General features: G+C 43.1%; 1 long non-coding RNA gene across 1 annotated transcript; it reads right to left on the minus strand.

The window, feature by feature from the left end:
* Window positions 1-16,393: 16,393 nt before the first annotated feature.
* Window positions 16,394-21,040, minus strand: LOC148773896 (uncharacterized). Its single transcript, XR_016036416.1, has 3 exons — window positions 20,890-21,040; window positions 20,572-20,682; window positions 16,394-16,452 (listed from the first exon to the last, which is right to left on the minus strand). It is a non-coding gene; the product is annotated as an uncharacterized LOC148773896 (long non-coding RNA).
* Window positions 21,041-21,344: the final 304 nt, after the last annotated feature.

The raw sequence follows: 21,344 nt of genomic DNA on the forward strand, positions 1-21,344 counted from the left end.
TACTGGCAGTGGGAGATTAGATGGTGACAGTGGACAGGTGTTAGTTAAGTAAGTTTGGATCAGAATAGGTGAGGTGTGGGCTGAGCACATTTTGAAATCTGGGAGACATTTTGAGGAAGAAATGAAATGAAGAAAAGAAGAGAAAGCAATCCAGGGTTGCCCCCAAGAGCGGAAAGGTATTTCTCTAGGGTAGGGTTGGTGTGCTGGGGAGTTTCATATTTTCATTTTTAGACAAGAACATGTCTGAATGAAAGAAAGCTGAGCACTGAAGAATTGATGCTTTTGAACTGTGGTGTTGGAGAAGACTCTTGAGAGTCCCTTGGACTGCAAGGAGATCCAACCAGTCCATCCTAAGGGAAATCAGTCCTGAATATTCATTGGAGGGACTGATGCTGAAGCTGAAACTCCAATACTTTGGCCACCTGATGAGAAGAATTGACTCACTGGAAAAGACCCTGATGCTGGGAAAGATTGAAGGCGGGAGGAGAAGAGGACGACAGAGGATGAGATGGTTGGATGGCATCACCAACTCGATGGACATGAGTTGGAGCAAGCTCCGGGAGTTGGTGATGGACAGGGAGGCCTGGCATGCTGCAGTCCATGGGGTCGCAGAGTCAGACAAGACTGAGCAACTGAACTGAACTGATGTCTAAATAGTTTTATTGAAAATCCTCTATGGTGAACACTTCTTTGTAGGCAGTTAGAAATGGGAATATGATTGTCAGGACCAGATACACAGAGTTTTCAAAAGTCATTCGCTCTGAGGCAGTAGTTGAAACCATATGAGTGAATGCTGGGTATGAAGAAGAATATTACAAAGAGAGAGACACACAGACAAAGTATCAGAAAACCAAAAGAGCATTATAAGTCTTTTATGATTCCCAGAAAGTCTATTTTAGCTTTCATTGTAGTGTTTACATCTCATATGATACTCCTCTGATTTACAGTACTACAATCTCTCTCTCTGCAAAAATGTTAGCAATCTTTTCATCTCAGGGTACTTGTGTTAGTAAAATAAGCGAACTTATACTTACATTCAAAGTCTCAGTGGCTGAAAAAGTCCTTCTCATTCACTGAACATGTTTGTCACGTCCACTCACATTTTATTGTCCAAAGAAAGTCACAGAGTCATATTAATCTTCCGAAGAGGTGGAAAGCACATATTCCAGTGTGCATTAATAGAGAGACAGTATTGGTGAATAATTCTGACAGTGAACATGATGACAAACTTTTTTCCTTAGATTTCTATCTACAACCATGCTTCCTCTGCCCTCTTATGTGTATCATCACTAAAATGTTCCTGGTATCAGCGTTTTATAATCTATGGCACAAGAGCAGAATTCCCCTGCAAACAAGTAAGTTATTCCTGCTTCTATTCTCTTTGTTTCCTCCTTACTTTGATGTTGAGCCTCCCTTTGGTCCCATGGTTGGCTCTTTACCCTTCATTTTCCTATTCTTGGAATGAAAGAGATTCAAGAAAATGCTCCCCCATAATCAAAACAATCTTTACCCGCTTTTTCTCCTGCCAATGGTTCTGCTGCTCTTTCTTCTTTTGTAAGAATGAATTCCTCCCCTCTGGGTCCTGCCACACTTCCTTCTACCCACTTGCTTTCTTATCACCCAGAGTTTAAGGCCATCAAAGAGCAAAATAACCAAAATAGATATTACTCCACCCACGATTTATTCTGTCCAACGTAAATTAGCAGGTTGCCCCGATTTTCAGTCTGTGCACATCTCATATGTTGTTGACTTAATTAATTCTGATCAGAATTAATCTTGTTTTCCATGAGAATCCTATAGAATGCTATTTGAAACCCTAATATGATTGCCACAGTCTGCCTTGTCTCAGGGTTATTTTTATATATTCTTCCTCATTAAATCATGACATTCTTATAGATTAAGCTGTGACTTGCAAGCAATAAAAACTCAATAATTGTTAACTCACTGGTGAATCTTATATTTAACTGAACTATTGGTTTTGGTAACATTTGGATATATCTTGATTCAGCAGTGGACACTTATTAGACACTTGCTCATGTCTAGGAAAAAAGGAATAGACATGATTTTTTTAATTGATGACCTCTAGATTTCTCACATTCCATTTTGAAGTGTAGTATTATTGTTTGTTTACAGTTCATACTTATATCTACCACCTAGAAGATTTTGAAAAATAGATGTATTAGTAAATCCATTTATTCACTTATTCATTCATTGATTTATTCAATAGTCACTTCATGAGTGCTTATAACAAGCTAATAAGACATAGTAATCTCTTTCAAAATCTAGGAGCAGGTGGGAGACAGGTAAGTAAAGCAATTTGATAAATGCTGTGGCTTAGAGGAAAAACACCTAAAATCATACAGGGAATTCTTAGGAGACTGGACCCCAGAAACTAACTTTGAGGTTAAGAGAAAGAAATAGGAAGCTGGAGTGAGACATGAGCTATTTATGAGAAGGAAACAAGCCACATGCAAACCCTGAGATGGGAAATTAAATCACTTGCTCCAGAAACTGCTCACGAAATTCAATATGACTGAAACGTAACATTCAAGTTGAAGGAATGCCGGCAACAAAGCTAAAAAGAAGAGCAGGTGTCAGATCTAAAATGGGCTTGTGTGCTAAACTCAGGAATTTTAATTTCAAAGCTTTGGAGCATATCTGAACTCTCCCAGGCAAGTGGGATCAGGGATGCTATTCTGGGACTACAGTTCCAGAGGCTGGGTCTGGTTATGGGGGGTGTGAGACTTCCTCATAATGTACAGGAAATAGAACTAAGAGGATTTGAAAGCGATGGCCCGGGTCCTGGGGTGGGGGTGGGGAGTGGGAGGTGCAAATCCAAGATTAATTCAAATTTGAGAGAAAAAACCAGAAGTAGTTAATATGGAACATGAGCCAGAGCAAAGAGGTCAAAATAGAGGACCAGAGGCATAGCCAGGTGTGATTTCTTAAAGTCTCCTCTTCCCTTTCCAGGCTCCTTCAGCCATAGACCTGAAGCCTTTCAAGGACTTGAAACAGAAGAGTGATAAACTCTTGTTCTCTTCCTATCTAGGCATGCCGCATCTTGTCATGTCCTGTAAGCCCTTCCCCAGGGTATCTGACCCACAATAAGTCCTCAGTAAGAATTTAGCAAAGGATATGGACTTGCTGCTAATTGCCAAGCACAGAAATGCTTTCATTGAGATATTCACATGTTGTGTGGGTCCGTTGTTGTTCGTGTTGTTTAGTCGCTAAGTGGGTTTTCATTCCTTCGCTAGGGGATCTTCCGGAGAAGGCAATGGCAAGCCACTCCAGTACTCTTGCCTAGAAAATCCCATGGATGGAGGAGCCTGGTAGGCTGCAGTCCATGGGGTCGCTACGAGTCAGACATGACTGAGCGACTTCACTTTCACTTTTCACTTTCACACATTGGAGAAGGAAATGGCAACCCACTCCAGTGTTCTTGCCTGGAGAATCCCAGGGACGGGGGAGCCTGGTGGGCTGCCGTCTATGGGGTCACATAGAGTCTGACACGACTGAAGTGACTTAGAAGCAGCAGCAGCAGGGGATCTTCTGAAACCAGGAATGGAACCTGAGTCTCCTGCCTTGGCAAGCGTATTCTTTACCACTGAGCCACCAGGGAAGTCTGTAAGGGACAAGAAAATGGATTTCATACAAACTCACAAGAACTCACTCTTCTCTTTAATAAATTCACTCATTTAATAAATGTGAACTAAAGTCATGTTATTTACAAGACATTCAGATGTAAAACTAAACTTTTTTCCAAATGTCTTAGGCAAATCACATCATACGCACTAAGAAATAAAACAATAGAAAAGAAGCCACCCCACCCCCAAGAAAAAGAGTAAAACAAAAGAACACAAGTAGTCTAGCAGTAAGGTGGTATGACTCCGGAACAATAGTAATCTAGAAACAGTGGCCGAGGTGATTGTCAAACATGTTTGAACCATAAAAAGCTGCTCACAAATCTGTATGTACGCATGTGTGAGTTACCAATTGTCACAGGATAGGTGGCTCAAATTAATGGGAGCAATAACAAGCTAGAATCCTCTGGGGGAGAAGCCTCACTATTTGCCTGCCATTCTGAAGTCAGGGGCAATCAGATAAGCTTTAGTCCAGTCCACCAGGAGAGAAAGCTTTAAACCCAACAGTTGAGCAGGGTGTGGCCAGCCCGTACACATGTCACAATGGTGCCATCATGAGACAAGTCCACGTAATATAAAAAGTAAGGGAGGAAGTACAGACTTCAAGTGAAGACCAAGCTGCTGAAAGTTGCAAAGCCTCCTAAATCACCCTTTCCCCACAGAACATGCATCTTGTGATGTGATGAAATGTTGACCATAAACTATTTCAACATTTAATAAATTCAGGCATTTAAACCTGTACTATGATTGCAGTAATTTCCATGAACTTTCTGTCTCAGATTTCAGGATGATTCCCTCATATTTAACATCACCAGAGAACAGGAAGCAGCATTCTTTTTCTGCAGTGGTATTCCTTGTCGTATAATAACAAAGATAGTAATTCTTTTAAAAGTACTTCCATCTATTTATTTAACAATGTATTTATTTGTGGCATCAGGTGTCTTAGTTGCATCATGTGAGATCTTTCCTTGTGGACTCTCTACTTATGGCATACCGGTTCCAGGATGCACCGGCTCATTAATTGTGGCGCTCAGGCTTAGTTGCCCCGGGGGCACATGGGATCTTTGTTCCCCAACTGTGGATCAAATCCATGTCCCCTGCACAGCAAAGTGGGTTTACAAGTACTGGACCACCAGGGAAGTCCCAACAATTCTTTTTTAAAAGTATTCGATCTTTGTCCCCCGTTCCTGGAACAAGCTCCTTGGAGAGATGAGTATCTTTTGTATGCTAGTGAAATGACTGGTGACTGGGGACCTGCAGAAAGCTTCAGGATAGGGGTGGCCAGAAAGACCAAAACTTGATTAGACGCTTGGAACTTTCAGCCTCAAACTCCAAACATCCAAGCAGGGGAGAAGGACTTAAGACTGAGATCAGTCACCAATGGCCAATGGTTTCATCAATCCTGCCTACATAATGAAACGTTCCTAAAAACTTCTGTGCCTCCCAGGTGGCTCAGTGATAAAGAATCAGTCTGCCAATGCAGGAGTCACAGAAGATACAAGTTTGGGTCAGGATATCCCCTGGAGGAGGTAATGGCAACCCATTCCAGTTTTCTTGCCTAGAGAATCCCATGGACAGAGGAGCCTGGTGAGCTATAGTCCATGGGGTCACAAAGAGTTAGACATGACTGAGTGACTGAAAACACACACACACACACACACACACAAACTCCTAAACAGTGCGGTGTGGATATCTCCCAAGTTGATGAACACATCAGGGTGCTGAGATGCTGGCCACTCCAGTTCCATGGGAATGGAAGCTCCTGCCCTGGGGATACTTTTGCACCTCGAACTATGTACCCTTTCATCAGGCTGTTTATTTGTATGCTTTATGATAAATCAGCGAACATAAGGAAAGTGATTTCCCAAGTTCTGTAAGCAATTTTAGCAAATTATCGGGCTTGATGAGAGGGTAGTGGGAAGCCCCGGTTTACAGGCGGTCAGTCAGGAGTACAGGTGATCTGATGTTTGTGACTGGTATCTGAAGTGAAGGCAGTCTTGTGAGACTGAGCTCTGAAAACTGTGGGTCTATCACTAAGTCCAACTAAGCTAGTGTCAGAATAGAATGAATCATGGGACACCCAGTTGGTGTCCAGAGAATTGGTTGGTATGAGGGGAAAAAACCCCATAAATTTAGTGTCAGAAATGTTATGAGTAAAAACAGCTCACCATGGTTAACCATACCTTTCTAATCTTACCATGGGCTTCCCTGAGGGCTCAGTTGGTGAAGAATCCACTTGAAAAGAAGGAGTAAGTAAGTAACTGTTAGTTGCTCAGTCATGCCCGACTCTTTGCGACCCCATGGGCTGCAGCCCACCGGGCTCCTCTGTCCATGAGATTTTCCAGGCAAGGATACTGGAGTGGGTAGCCATTTCCTTCTCCAGGGGATCTTCCCAACCCAGGGATCGAACCTGGGTCTCCTATACTGCAGACAGATTTTTAAGGGAAGCCCAATGCAGGAGACAAAGGAAACAATGCAGGAGACCCCAGTTCAATTCCTGGGTTGGGTGGGAAGATCCCCTGGAGAAGGGAATAGCAACCCACTCCAGTATTCTTACATGGAGAATCCCATGGACAGAGGAGCCTGGTGGGCTACAGTCCATGGGTTCACAGAGTCGGACACGACTGAACGACTAAGCACAGTGCAATCTCACCATTCTATTTGTTGAAAAGTTAGTATCTAGCGGATCTCACAGGTTCTCTGTAGTGTGTAATCATGAGAATTTCGAAGTAAAACTTTGGTAGGTATAGAAGTGAATCTGAAGGTTTTTTCCCCCATAAACAATTCAGGTCTAGATTTAATGTTGTTCTGTCATTTCTACTCTATGTTCTTTACTTTCTCAAAGAACATGTCAAGTTAACTTGCTGTTTCTGGAAATCAGTGTCAACCGCACCCCACTCAATTTCTCTCTACTTTGTTCTGTGAGATACTCTATTTTCTAACACATTCTGCAAGGCGTTGGAGAGCTGAGGAATTGTTTCAGGCTTTGAAGACATGGTAAAATTTGCCATGACTTTAGGGAATCACGTAGGCCTGAGGCTACATAAAGGATGGATTTGAGGGAAGGGTCTGTGTGGTGGAATGCACAAAGCACAAGTTCCAGAGGCATCCGAGTTCAGTTCAGTTCAGTTCAGTCGCTCAGTCGTGTACGACTCTCTGCGACCCCATGAATCACAGCACGCCAGGCCTCCCTGTCCATCACCAACTCCCGGAGTTCACTCAAACTCATGTCCACAGAGTCAGTGATGCCATCCAGCCATCTCATTCTTTGTCGTCCCCTTCTCCTCCTGCCCCCAACCTTTCCCAGCATCAGAGTCTTTTCCAGTGAGTCAACTCGTCGCATGAGGTGGCCAAAGTATTGCAGCTTCAGCCTTAGCATCAGTCCTTCCAATGAACACCCAGGATTGATCTCCTTTAGAATGAACTGGTTGGATCTCCTTGCAGTCCAAGGGACTCTCAAGAGTCTTCTCCAACACCGCAGTTCAAAAGCATCAATTCTTCGGCGATCAGCTTTCTTCACAGTCCAACTCTCACATCCATACATGACCACAGGAAAAACCATAGCCTTGACTAGACGGACCTTTGTTGGCAAAGTATTGTCTCTGCTTTTTAATATACTATCTAGGTTGGTCATAATCTAGTTACCGACACTCACAGCTGTATAACTGTGAACAAGTTACTTATACTTTCCAAAGTGGCATTCCTTTCTCAAGGGTGACAGTAATGGTTTGCAATTAAGTCATGTTTATGAAGTGTAAAGGCTGGCACACAGTAAGCACTCACAAGTGGCAGCCATCCACTTTAATTGTCATGTTGTTCTATGAACATTTTTCAGTTGGGTCTTTGCTTGATTTTAAACCCCTTCTCATCAGCATCTTTTACTTCCCATGAAGGGCACCTGATGCAATGTCTGTCTCCCAGTCCTGAGTAGAAAGTTATTCAAATGTCATCCGATTCCTCCTGTGAGGCAACCTCGTGTCAAAGGAATGTAGACCAAGCTGCGCAGGTCTTTGATACATGTCTTTCTTCTAGAGCCCTTGAGACTCTATTCACGCTAGACTTCCACTTCTGGGCTCATACCTCATTCAATGCCACCCATCCGCACCACCCTTGTCCTGCCCTTCTAGAAAGAGTCCTTTCAAGAGGGAGGGGACATATGTATACCTGTAGCTGACTCAGGTTGATGTATGGCAGAAACCAACACAATTTTGTAAAGCAATTATCTTGCAATTAAAAATAAATAAATTTTAAAAAAGAAATGAATAAAGGTCCATTCCCACCAACCTTTAAAAAAAAAAACTCATTCCTCCACATCGTATACATTCCAGCTCTCTCTGTTAACTAATTTGTTCAATATTTTCAACCAACTTTTACTGAGTGCTTACAACATGCTTCAAGCTGGAGAAACAAAATGCAAGCAGTACAGCCTTTCTACCCCAGTAATTCATATTCTACTTTACTATGCTGCAGTAAGAGCTATGATCAGAGATTCTCACTCCAAACATTAGAACCATCTGTGAATTTTTTCAAACTACAAATGTTTATTTCCTACCTAATTTAATAAATCTGAATGGGACTCAGATATACAAAATTTCCAAAATTTTCTCCAAGATTTTATTGACTAGCCAGAATAAAGAAGAACCCAAGGAGTACTGCTGAATATGAAAAGATGATAAGAATTTGGAAGTGTTGCTGCTGCTAAGTCACTTCAGTCATGTCCGACTCTGTGTGACCCCATAGATGGAAGCCCACCAGGCTCCCCTGTCCCTGGGATTCTCCAGGCAAGAACACTGGAGTGGGTTGCCATTTCCTCCTCCAATGTGTGAAAGTGAAAAGTGAAAGTGAAGTCGCTCAGTCGTGTCCAACCCCTAGCGACCCCATGGACTGCAGCCCACCAGGCTCCTCCATCCATGGGACCCTCCAGGCAAGAGTACTGGAGTGGCTTGCCATTGCCTTCTCCGTTGGAAGTGTTAGCGGACTTCATGTTGAAGGTTTAAATTGTATGCTGAAGGATAAATAAGTTTTCCAGGCGAGAAGAGAACTCCAGGAAAAGGAAAAGCATAAAGCCTAAACCTAAAGTGTCTGAATTTGATCAACACAATTTTTACTAGTATTCTAGTGGAAGAACGTTATAAGACTCATTTATGAATAACATTTATGCATATTAGCTATAAATTTATGGGAAGAAATAGCCTTACTTTTGTTATCAATGCAATTAGCAAACAGCATCATAACCATTTTGCTTTCATAGTTCAGTTCAGTTCAGTTCAGTCACTCAGTCGTGTTTGACTCTTTGTGACCCCATGAATCGCAGCACGCCAGGCCTCCCTGTCCATCACCAACTCCCAGAGTTCACTCAACCTACTGTCCATCGAGTCGGTGATGCCACCCAGCCATCTCATCCTCTGTCGTCCCCGTCTCCTCCTGCCCCCAATCCTTCCCAGCATCAGAGTCTTTTCCAGTGAGTCAACTCGTCGCATGAGGTGGCCAAAGTATTGCAGTTTCAGCTTTAGCATCAGTCCTTCCAATGAACACCCAGGATCGATCTCCTTTAGGATGGACTGGTTGGATCCCCTTGCAGTCCAAGGGACTCTCAAAAGTCTTCTCCAGCACCACAGTTCAAAAGCATCAATTCTTCGGCGATCAGCTTTCTTCACAGTCCAACTCCCACATCTATACATGACCACGGGAAAAACCATAGCCTTGACCAGATGGACCTTTGTTTGAACCCTCTCAGGATAAGAACATGTGACTCAGTCTTTGTAACACCACAACTGTTGTGCAGTAGATTTTTCAATCCATGTTTGTTGATGGAATGAATGATGGTCTCTATGTCATGATCTGTTTTTTCAGTGTCCATCAAGTTTTACTGGGACACAGTCATGCTCATCCACTCACATGTTATCTGTGGCTACTTTCACATTACGATAGCAAAGCTGAGTAGTTGTATCAGTGATCATAAGTCCCACAAAATCTAAAATATTTACTATCTGGCCTTTCAGAGAAAAAAATTGCCTGCCCTTGCTTCACACCAGTGCTGTTCAATAGAACTTTCTGGGATAATGAAACTGTTCCATAACCTTCTTGTCCAATCCAGTAGCCACTAACCTCATTTGGCTATATAAATTTAAGTTAAAATTAAGTAAAATTAAATATTTATTTCCACAGTTGCCCTAGACATATTTTAGTGCTTGATAACCACTCACAGCTAATGACTTTCTTATTGGAAGTATAATCCTGTCATGATCTTAATAATGAGAATTTCAAGTCAAGTGAGAGAGGAGGTGTTTCGGGGCAAGAAAGCGTCTCAACCCCACTTGTAAAGCATGAAAGTGATCACCTGCACCTTGTCTAGTTCGTGATCCTGTTTTGAAATACCCATTTATTTGACAAGAATTTGTTGAGTTTCTTTTACATACCAAGCCCTCTATATACTTATTTTCAAAGTGATATGAATTAATTTTTTTTAAGTATTTATAGGGACTTCCCTGGTGGTCCACTGGCTAAGACTCCATACTTGAATTCCGGGGGGCCTGGGTTTGATCCCTTTTCAGAGAACTAGATCCCATGTGATGCAGCTAAGACCTGGTGCAACTAAATAAACAATTTTTAGAAAAGGATTTATTAGTTAACATAGGGAAGAGAGGTTTGCATGTAGTGAATACCAATCATACTCTTGGCCCTTTACTTATCTGATCTGTAAAATACTGTGCAGCTTTTATGAATAATTTTCACACCAATCTTGAAAATACTCTCCCCCCGGAAGGTGGGATGAATTGAGAGAGTAGCGCTGACATATATACACTACCATGTGTAAAACAGCAGCTGGTTAGGGCTGAGTTGGCAACTGGTAGTCGGAGAAGGCAATGGCAAGCCACTCCAGTACTCTTGCCTAGAAAATCCCATGGATGGAGGAGCCTGGTAGGCTGCAGTCCGGGGGGTCGCTAAGGGTCAGACACAACTGAGCGACTTCACTTTCACTTTTCACTTTCAAAAGTCTGGAGAAGGAAATGGCAACCCACTCCAGTGTTCTTGCCTGGAGAATCCCAGGGACGGGGGAGCCTGGTGGGCTTCTGTCTATGGGGTCACACAGAGTCAGACACGACTGAAGTGACTTAGCAGCAGCAGTGAGAAGCTGCTATATATTTTATAGCACAGGGCGTTCAGCTCAGTGGGCTCCACTTCTGCAATCTGAAACACACTCTCACTGAGTGTTCAGCGACGTTGAAATTTTGCAACTTACTACCTACAGGCAGAATAATCAAACTCCAAACCGAGGAAGGCTTCCTAGGTGGCTCAGTGGTAAAGAATCCGCCTGCCAATGCAAGAGACACAGATTCAGTCCCTGGGTTGTGAAGATCTCTTGGAGGAGGAAATGGCAGCCCACTCCAGCATCCTTGCCTGGGAAATCCCAAGGACAGAGGAGCCTGGTGGGCGACAGTCAATGGGGTCAAAAAGAATAGGACACAACTCAGCAACACCACCACCAAATGTTAGATGAAATTCATAAACTGTCCCAAAGCTGAGTCTCCTGTGTCTTCCTCCTCTGCCCTCCTGGTGGCTTTAGCTCCCCTCTTCTTAATTTCATGGTTGGAATGTCCCAACAGGGGGCCCATCACTGTCCTAGCACAGCCCCCTTTCTGCTTCACTTAGTAGTCAAAGCTTTCTCCATCTTACTCAGAAAATATCTGAGCCCTTTTGAAGGCAGCAAGAAACAGCCCATGGCCCTCACTCTTGAGGTAGGGCCTCTCTCTGAAGGAAGTGCCCAGTGCAGGGGTGAGACCTGGGTGAAAACCTCAGTGTCACCCACAGAGTTTCGCCTTTACCCACCACTTGAGGCTTCTCCTGTTTGTGGCTGGGGAATTCCAGCTCAGTCATCTCTGAAGACCTTTAAGAGCGTGGGCTTCCACTCTGGTTGCTTTTGGTGGAGAGGTGGCTGAAGCAACTGTCCCCACCCACACTGAACCTTTCACACTCAACTACTTGAACCTTCCAAAAGACTCTGTCCTCTCCGAGAAAAATCTGCATGCTCAGTTGCTAAGTTCTGACTCTTTGGACCCAATGAATGTAGCCTGCCAGGCTCCTCTATCCATGGGATTTCCCAGGCAAGAATATTGGTATGGGTTACCATTTCCTCCTCCAGGGGATCTTCCTGACACAGAGATCAAACCCATGTCTCCTGTGTTGGTAGGTGCATTCTTTACCATTGTGTCACCAGGGATAGCCGTGAAAAATATACCATCCTTATAAATCCCCCAAATCAGTCAGATGCAGACACAGCCTTCAGAATTGTGTACACCCACAACAGTTATATTTGGCACACTCTTTCCATAGAATTCTCTGGTCACTAGTCACATATTAAAGATTATACCCCTATCAGCTTACTCCCCCTCCAACACTCCTGAGAATAGTACAGGAAGAGACAGGCAGGTCTGCCTCAACCCCTTGCTAGGCCACTTTAAACAAGGTTATCAAAAAGCTTAATTTGTAGAATATAATCAATATGTGTGTGTGTACTTAGTCACTCAGGCATGTCTGACTCTGTACGACCCCACAGACTGTAGCCCACCAGGCTCCTCTGCCCATGGAATTTTCCAGGCAAGAATAGTAGAGTGGGTTACCATTTCCTACTCCAGGGGATCTTCCCAACCCAGGGATCAAACCCATGTCTCTTGCATCTCCTGCACTGGCAGGCAGATTCTTTACCACTGCGTCACCTGGGAAGCTGTAGAATATAATCAATAACTAGCATTAAATCAGTAGATAGGCTGTTAAAGCTGAAGATTCTCTGTGCCATCAATGTTCTTGTCTTTTCTTTCTTTCCTTTTTTTTTTTTTTTTTTTCTGACTGCACTTCAAGGCATGCAGGACATTAGTTCCCCCATCAGGGATCAAACCTGTGCTCCTTGCAGTGGAAGCGCAGAGTCTTAACCACTGGACCACCAGGGAAGTCCCCAAAGTCCTTATCTTTTGAATACTCTCTACTTCATTCGTGGCTGTTGACAAGATCAAGAACCTCTCCGAGAAGCTAAAGCTTCTCACTATAGCTTCCACCAGTGACCTCTGAGCCCTTTGTGCCTCTGGCTCTTGTCTTGGACCACAGTTGTGGTCTGTACTTCTGAGTTCTGCCGTCTCAGGCACATTCTCAGTTGAGTATTCAGCAACTTTAAAATTCTGCAACCCACAGGCAGAATGCTCAAGCTCTAGATGACAGGAAGTCCAAAACCTGTGCCTCGGTTCCCTCATGGTTGTTGTCTTTTTCTTCTCCCCGATCCAATATATTGACCTCGCCTATTGTGGTTATTTGCAGGAAATGGAACTGACTTTAGGGTTGGTGCCCTTGGAAGATTCACCCCATCTCTCTTCTTCCTACTGATTCCACGAAACTCCATCCTGCCCAATGATGCTGCTCAAACAGGATAGATAATGGCCACCCCAAGATATCCCTGGAACCTGAAAAATGTTGCCTTCATTGGAAAAAGGCTCTTTGCAGGTGTGATTAAGTTAAGGATCTTGAGATGAGGTGATCACCCTGAATTATCAGTGAAGTGAAAGTCGCTCAGCTGTGTCCGACTCTTTGTGACCCCACCTACTGTAGCCCGCCAGGCTCCTCTGTCCATGGGATTTTCCAGGCAAGGATACTGGAGTGGGTAGCCATTTATTTCTCCAGGGGATCTTCCCAACCCAGGGATCAAACCTGGGTCTCCTGCATTGCAGGCAGATTATTAGCTGTCTGAGCTATAGGCTTAAAACATTATCAGTTCTCAGAGTAAGTCCTAAATTCAATCACAACTGTCTTTATAAAGAGCAGCAGGTAGGTATTTGGCACACAGAGAAGGTGATGTGAAGATAGATTTGAAGCTACTGGCCTTGAAAACTAGAGGGCCACAGCCACGTGCTCAGGAATGCTGAAAGTCATCGGAAGCTGGAAAAGGCACAGAACTGATTCTCCCACAGGGAAAGCAGCCCTGCTGAAACTGATTTCAACACAGTGAGGCTGAATTCAGACTTCTGGTCACCGGAACAGTGAGAGAACCGTCTACTCTCTGAGTGACTGTTTTAGGCCACCCTGCATGTGGCCGTTTGTTATAGTTGGAAACGAATACAGCAGCCACGCCCAAAGCATCTTTCCACTGCATCTCGCCCACTGCACTGCATCTCGTGCTCAGCTTAACGCAAATAATTCTGATGTCCAACTCCCTTCTTCCTCTCTTTCCCAGGAAAGGAAGCCATTTTTGCCAACAACAGCATGGGTCATTTCCCAAAAATTCTTTAGAAATTTGAGGCTGCTGGATTGCTACTTTCTCTTCTTTATTTTCTCTTACTCTAAATAATTAATGGAAAAGAAAGTACTGTTAAAGCTAGTATAGTTGGTACTCTCTCAACCAAAACTCTCCAATGATTAACCAATATCTCTAAGGTTTTCAATACAATGTTGGTTTTCAGAATGACACCCTTCAAACTCAGCAAAAGCCTGAAAACTTTTCCTAGACACTAAAAGAAAGGTTAAATTTACCAATTTCTCATATCTCTAGAAAGGCATAGCCTGGATTGTTGGGCATAGAGAGGGTCCTGAAACCAGAAGACTGATGGATTTTTTTTTTAACCAACATTTTAAAAAATTTACTATTTTATTTATTTAGTTTTGGCTGTAGCTGGGCCCTCATTGCTGGGCAGGCATTTCTCTAACTGTGGCGAGCAGGGGCTACCCTTTAGCTGCGGTGCACAAGCTTCTCACTGCAGTGACTTCTCTTGTTGCAGAGCACAGGTTCTAGGGCTCAGTAGCTGGAGTTGCAGCCCCCAGGCTCAACTGGCCTGTGACATGTGGGATCGCCCTGGACCAGGGATTAGACCCACGTCCCCTACTTTGGCAAGTGGACTCTTCACCACTGAGCCACCAGGGAAGCCCAGACTGACAGATTTTAAAGAAACAGCCGAACAAAGGAATTATCTTAATGAGATAATAGTAAAAGCCGAGGAATGAAGCTGGAGTGGAAAGAGATGGTCAGAGAAGTCCAAGACTTGATGTAGTGTAAGGGTTGGCGCAATGTTGGTGATGTCAAAATCCTGGCAGAGAATGAAAGTACCTGAAGTAAGCTGATGGCAAAGGGCACTGGTGTCAGGAAGGCATGAAACTGGGAGCCTGGGATGTTGGGTTGATCTTCCACCTGGGGACTGTTTGCCTAGGATGCGTGAATCCAGGACATAGAGAGGAGGGCGGAGAAAGAAGTACTGTGACCAGGATAAAAAAAAAAAAGAAGCCTCAGTAAGTGAGGATGTTGAAAGACATGAGGTCAAGGGAGGCAGGGGGTGGGGGAGGATTCAAAAGAGGTTTTAAATAATGTGAAACGAATTAGAGAACTGAAACTATGGAGAATTTCAAAAGAGACTGCTGCAATTGTGGTAAAGAGGTTATTAATGAACTTCAGAAAAGCAGTTACCCACATTAAAAAACGCCTTTCCATACTGTGCTTTGTTCATGGGGTTCTCACGGCAAGAATAGTGGAGCGATTTGCCATTCCGTCCTCCCATGGACCACATTGTCAGAACTCTCCACTGTGACCTGTCCGTCTAGGGTGGCCCTGCACAGCACGGCTCAAAGCTTCACTGAGTTACACAAGGCCCTTCACCACGACAAGCCTGTGATATCGGCGTGCTGCAGTCCATGGGGGTGCAAAGACTCGGACACAACTCAGCGACTAAACAAGAAGAAAAACTAGTGTTCTAGAGACTATCCTCTAAGTCTTTCCTCCTTCCTCTACATTTCTAAAGTGGTTCAGGCTTTTGCTGCCTTGTTTGAAGGTGGGTAGGAAATGGCAACCCACTCCAGTATTCTTGCCTGGAGAATCCCATGGAGGGAGGAGCCTGGTAGGCTACAGTCCACGGGGTAGCAAAGAGTCGGACACAATTGAGTGACTTCACTTCCTGATTCTAACCTCACTTCATTCCAGTCCTAATTGCTACGCTAGAAAAATTTCCCCTAAACGTATTGTGAGTATGTCACTCCTTTGGTTAAAATCCTACAGGCAGAGAATCAAGTAAACTACCCAAAAGAAAGTGACCCAAGACCATTCTCACTTACCTAAGACTGAGGAGTTTCCAGGAATGAAGGACTTTCAGTGCTAAAACTAGGAAAGTTCCAGGCAAATCAGGATGAATTGCAACCCAGAGAATTAATTTGAAGAAGAAAGATAAGTTTCCATTATTATCCAAAGATCCAGGCAGTTAATAAAGCCCATCAGAGTACTTCTTCATGCAAGGCCCACATCACCAGTAAATTTAAGACCAAAATATAAGTACAGTGAAATCACAGAACCATTACACGAACAGCTGCCAATATTACAACTGCCTGGCTGACAGAATTTTCAAAGCAGAAGCTGAATTCCCAGAATCCAATTCTCACAGTAGTTTATAATCTAGAACCACATTGCTGTTACCAGTCACAAGGTGGCTATATCACTAAAAGTCCCACATCTCAGCAAACCAGGTTAACTGGTTACCCACGACCGTACTGGCTTTTTTAGAAAACAAGAACAGAAGAGGAAAAGAGAACTGTCTTTGTAAACTTGGTTTCTCCAGATTTCCCATCAGTCTGTGGTTTTGTTGAGGATTCATCTTCTACAAACTCAAAGACAATTTCTATCAAGAAAGTAATCGTAACAGTGTTGTGCTATTTAACGAAATACAAAAAAATTAACCATAAACACTGCAATCAAAATAAGAAAAATCTTACAAAATGAAACATACTCTTACCAGCACTCACATTCCCTGATATTTCCTCAAATGAGTTGAAAATTGGTCTACACAAAAACCTGCATAGAAATATTTACAGATGCTTTATTAATAATTGCCAAAACTTAGAAGCAACCAAGACGCCCAACAGGTAGATACATAAATAAACTTTGGTACAGCCATACAGTGAAATATTATTTGACAATACAAAGAAATGGGGATTCCCCAATGGCTCAAATGGTAAAGAATCCTCCTGCAATGCCAGAGACTCAAGAGACTGCGGTTTGATTCCTGGGTTGGGAAGATCCCCTGGAGGAGGAAATGGTAATCCACACCAACATTCTTGCCTGGAAAATCCCATAGACTGAGGAAAAAAAGAAATGAGCTATCAGTCTGCAGAAAGACTTGGAGGAGAATTAAATGTGTGTTACTGAATGAAAGAAGTCAGTCTCAAATGGTTGCAGATGCATGATTCCAACTTTATGATGTTCTGGAAAAGGCAAAACTATGGAGACAGTAAAAAAAAAAAAAAATCAGCAGTTACCAGGAGTTAGGGGGAAGGAAGGGATGAAAATGTGGGTGGAGCAGAGGGAATTTTTAGGTCAGTGAAACTACTGCATGAGACAGTAATTGTAGACATATGTCATTTGACACGTCATTTATCAAAACTCAAAGAACGTACAGCACAAAGAGTGAACCCTTGTGTAAATTTTGGACTTTTGTTAATAATAATGTATCAACATTGACTTATCAATGGTAACAAATGTGCCACAATTATGCAAGATGTTAATAATAGGTAGGGGGGCCTCAGGCCAGGATGGGAGTGGGGTGGTATATGGGAACTCTCTACATTATGCAACATTTTTCTGCAAACTTAAAGGGCTCAAAAAACAATCCATTAATTTAAAACAAACAACAATAATTGACTCCATCCCTCAAATGTGGAGTCAACTGATTTATAATCAAATTGGGTGCATATTTTTCCAGAATATTGAGCAGAAATCTGAGAATTTTACAGTGGAGTTATCCATAAAGTGGAAAAATTGAATTGTGAAAGCATTATTGAAGAATACTAGATGTGAAAATTTTCAGACATAGAAAACAAATTGATGGTTACCAAAGGAGAACAGAAAGGGGGCGGGGAGGGATAAATTAGTAGCTTGGGATTAACAGGTATATACTACTATGAAGGTCTTCTATGAAGACCTACAAGACCTTTTAGAACTAACACCCAAAAAAGATGTCCTTTTCATTATCGGGGACTGGAATGCAAAAGTAGGAAGTCAAGAAACACCTGGAGTAACTGGCAAATTTGGCCTTGGAGCACGGAATGAAGCAGGGCAAAGGCTAATAGAGTTTTGTCAAGAGAATTCACTGGTCATAGCAAACACCCTCTTCCAACAACACAAGAGAAGACTCTACACATGGACATCACCAGATGGTCAACACCGAAATCAGATTGATTATATTCTTTGCAGCCAAAGATGGAGAAGCTGTATACAGTTAGCAAAAACAAGACCAGGAGCTGACTGTGGCTCAGATCATGAACTCCTTATTGCGAAGTTCAGACTTAAATTGAAGAAAGTAGGGAAAACCACTAGACCATTCAGATATGACCTCAATCAAATCCCTTATGATTATACAGTGGAAGTGAGAAATAGATTTAAGGGACTAGATCTGATAGATAGAGTGCCTGATGAACTCTGGACGGAGGTTCGTGACATTGTACAGGAGACAGGGACCAAGACCATCCCCATGGAAAAGAAGTGCAAAAGAGCGAAATGGCTGTCTGAGGAGGCCTTACAAATAGCTGTGAAAAGAAGAGAAGCGAAAAGCAAAGGAGAAAAGGAAAGATATAAGCATCTGAATGCAGAGTTCCAAAGAATAGCAAGAAGAGATAAGAAAGACTTCCTCAGTGATCAATGCAAAGAAATAGAGGAAAACAACAGAATAGGAAAAACAAGAGACCTCTTCAAGAAAATTAGAGATTCCAAGGGAACATTTCATGCAAAGATGGGCCCGATAAAGGACAGAAATGGTATGGACCTAACAGAAGCAGAAGATATTAAGAAGAGGTGGCAGGAATACACAGAAGAACTGTACAAAAAAGATCTTCCCGACCAAGATAGTCACGATAACGTGATCACTGACCTAGAGCCAGACATCTTGGAATGTGAAGTCAGGTGGGCCTTAGAAAGCATCACTACTAACAAAGCTAGTGGAGGTGATGGAATTCCAGTTGAGCTATTACAAGTCTTGAAAGATGATGCTGTGAAAGTGCTGCACTCAATATGCCAGCAGATTTGGAAAACTCAGCAGTGGCCACAGGACTGGAAGAGGTCAGTCTTCATTCCAATCCCAAAGAAAGGCAATGCCAAAGAATGCTCAAACTACCGGACAATTGCCCTCATCTCACACGCTAGCAAAGTCATGCTCAAAATTCTCCAAGCCAGGCTTCAGCAATATGTAAACCGTGAACTCCCAGATGTTCAAGCAGGTTTTAGAAAAGGCAGAGGCACCAGAGATCAAATTGCCAACATCCGCTGGATCATGGAGAAAGCAAGAGAGTTTCAGAAAAACATCTATTTCTGCTTCATTGACTATGCCAAAGCCTTTGACTGTGTGGATCACAATAAACTGTGGAACATTCTGAAAGAGATGGGAATCCCAGACCACCTGACCTGCCTCTTGAGAAACCTGTATGCAGGTCAGGAAGCAGCAGTTAGAACTGGACATGGAACAACAGACTGGTTCCAAATAGGAAAAGGTGTACGTCAAGGTTGTATATTGTCACCTTGCTTATTTAACTTATATGCAGAGTACATCATGAGGAACGCTGGGCTGGAAGAAGCACAAGCTGGAATCAAGATTGCCGGGAGAAATATCAATAACCTCAGATATGCAGATGACACTACCCTTATGGCAGAAAGTGAAGAGGAACTCAAAAGCCTCTTGATGAAAGTGAAAGAGGAGAGTGAAAAGGTTGGTTTGAAGCTCAACATTCAGAAAACTAAGATCATGGCATCTGGTCCAATCACTTCATGGGAAATAGATGGAAAAACAGTGGAAACAGTGTCAGACTTTGTTTTTTTGGGCTCCAAAATCACTGCAGATGCTGATTGCAGCCATGAAATTAAAAGACGCTTGCTCCTTGGAAGGAAAGTTATGACCAACCTTGATAGTATATAAAAAGCAGAGACATTACTTTGCCAACCAAGGTCCATCTAGTCAAGGCAATGGTTTTTCCCGTGGTCATGTATGGATGTGAGAGTTGGACTGTGAAGAAGGCTGATCGCCGAAGAATCGATGCTTTTGAACTGTGGTGTTGGAGAAGACTCTTGAGAGTCCCTTATACTGCAAGGAGATCCAACCAGTCCATTCTAAAGGAGATCAATCCTGGATGTTCATTGGAGGGACTGATGCTAAAGCTGAAACTCCAATACTTTGGCCACCTCATGCGACGAGTTGACTCACTGGAAAAGACTCTGATGCTGGGAAAGGTTGGGGGCGGGAGGAGAAGGGGACGACGGAGAATGAGATGGCTGGATGGCATCACCGACTCTGTGGACATGAGTTTGAGTGTACTCCGGGAGTTGGTGATGGACAGGGAGGCCTGGCGTGCTGTGATTCATGGGGTCGCGGAGAGTCGGACACGACTGAGCGACTGAACTGAACTACTATATACAAGGTAGACAAACAAAGTCTACTGCATAGCACAAGGGACTATATTCAATGTCTTGTAATAACATATAATGGAAAAGAATCTGAAAAAGAATATATGTGTGTGTGTGCTCAGTCATGTCCAACTCTGCGATCACATGGCCTGTAGCCCACCAGGTTCCTCTGTTGTGGGATTCTCCAGGCAAGAATACTGGAGTGGGTTGCCATTCCCTTCTCCAGGGAATCTTCCTGACCCAGAAACGAACCTGTGTCTCTTGCATCTCCTGCACTGGTTGGTGGATTCTTTACTACCACACTGCCTGGGAAGCCCATAAATATATGTATACACATATATATAACTGAATCACTTTGCTCTAATCTGAAACTAACACAACATGGTAAATCGACTATACTTCAATATAAAAATTAAAAAACAAAGTGAAACAGACATTAATATGCCAACATACTCAATGTCTTTTAAAGGGCAAAATTATAAATGGTAAGAACTTTGGAAAAATAAATTTGCAACAATATCATACCTGAGGATTGGAATCTTCATTGTAAAAAAGGAGATTTTATGTTCTTTTTTAGGCAGCATCACTTTGTTTTTGGGGTCTTAGTTTCAGGACCAGCGATCAAACTCTTTGCCCCTACAGTGGAAGCACAGAGTATTAACCACTGGACTGTCAGGGAAGTCCCAGAGATCTCATGTTCTGATGAAGAAATAAGCAAACTTTTTAACAGAAAAAATAGGCTACAAACAGCGGATTCACAAAAGAAGAAATACAAATAAGCAATTAGCATTCAAACTGAGTAAGAATCCAAAAGATAAAAAAGAAATGCCATTACTCACTTACCCGAAGGGTGTGGGCAGTGGGCACTCTCCTAAGCTATTCGTTCTTTTTTATTTTATTTAACTGATTCATTTATTTTTGGCTGTGCTGGGTCTTCATTGCTGCGCTGGTTTTTCTCTAGTTGTGGCGCTTGGCGGCTACCCTCTAGTTGCAGTACATGTGCTTCTCAGTGGGGTGGCTCCTCTTGTTGCAGAGCGTGGGCTCTAGGCAGGCAGGCTTCAGCAATCACAGCACATGGGCTCAGCAGTTGCAGCTCATGGGCTCAGCAATCACAGCACATGGGCTCAGCAATCACAGCACACGGGCTCAGCAGTCGCAGCTCATGGGCTCTCAAGCACAGGCTCAGTAGTTGTGGTGCATGAGCTTAGTTGCTCCACGTTACGTGGGATCTTCCCGGATTGGGGATTGAATCCATGTCTCCTGCATTGGCAGATGGATTCTTTACCATTGAGCCACCA

Source organism: Moschus berezovskii, chromosome 25 (assembly GCF_049115385.1).
Source record: "Moschus berezovskii isolate FMDL1 chromosome 25, NW_MosBer_1.0, whole genome shotgun sequence".
Taxonomy (NCBI): Eukaryota; Metazoa; Chordata; class Mammalia; order Artiodactyla; family Moschidae; genus Moschus; species Moschus berezovskii.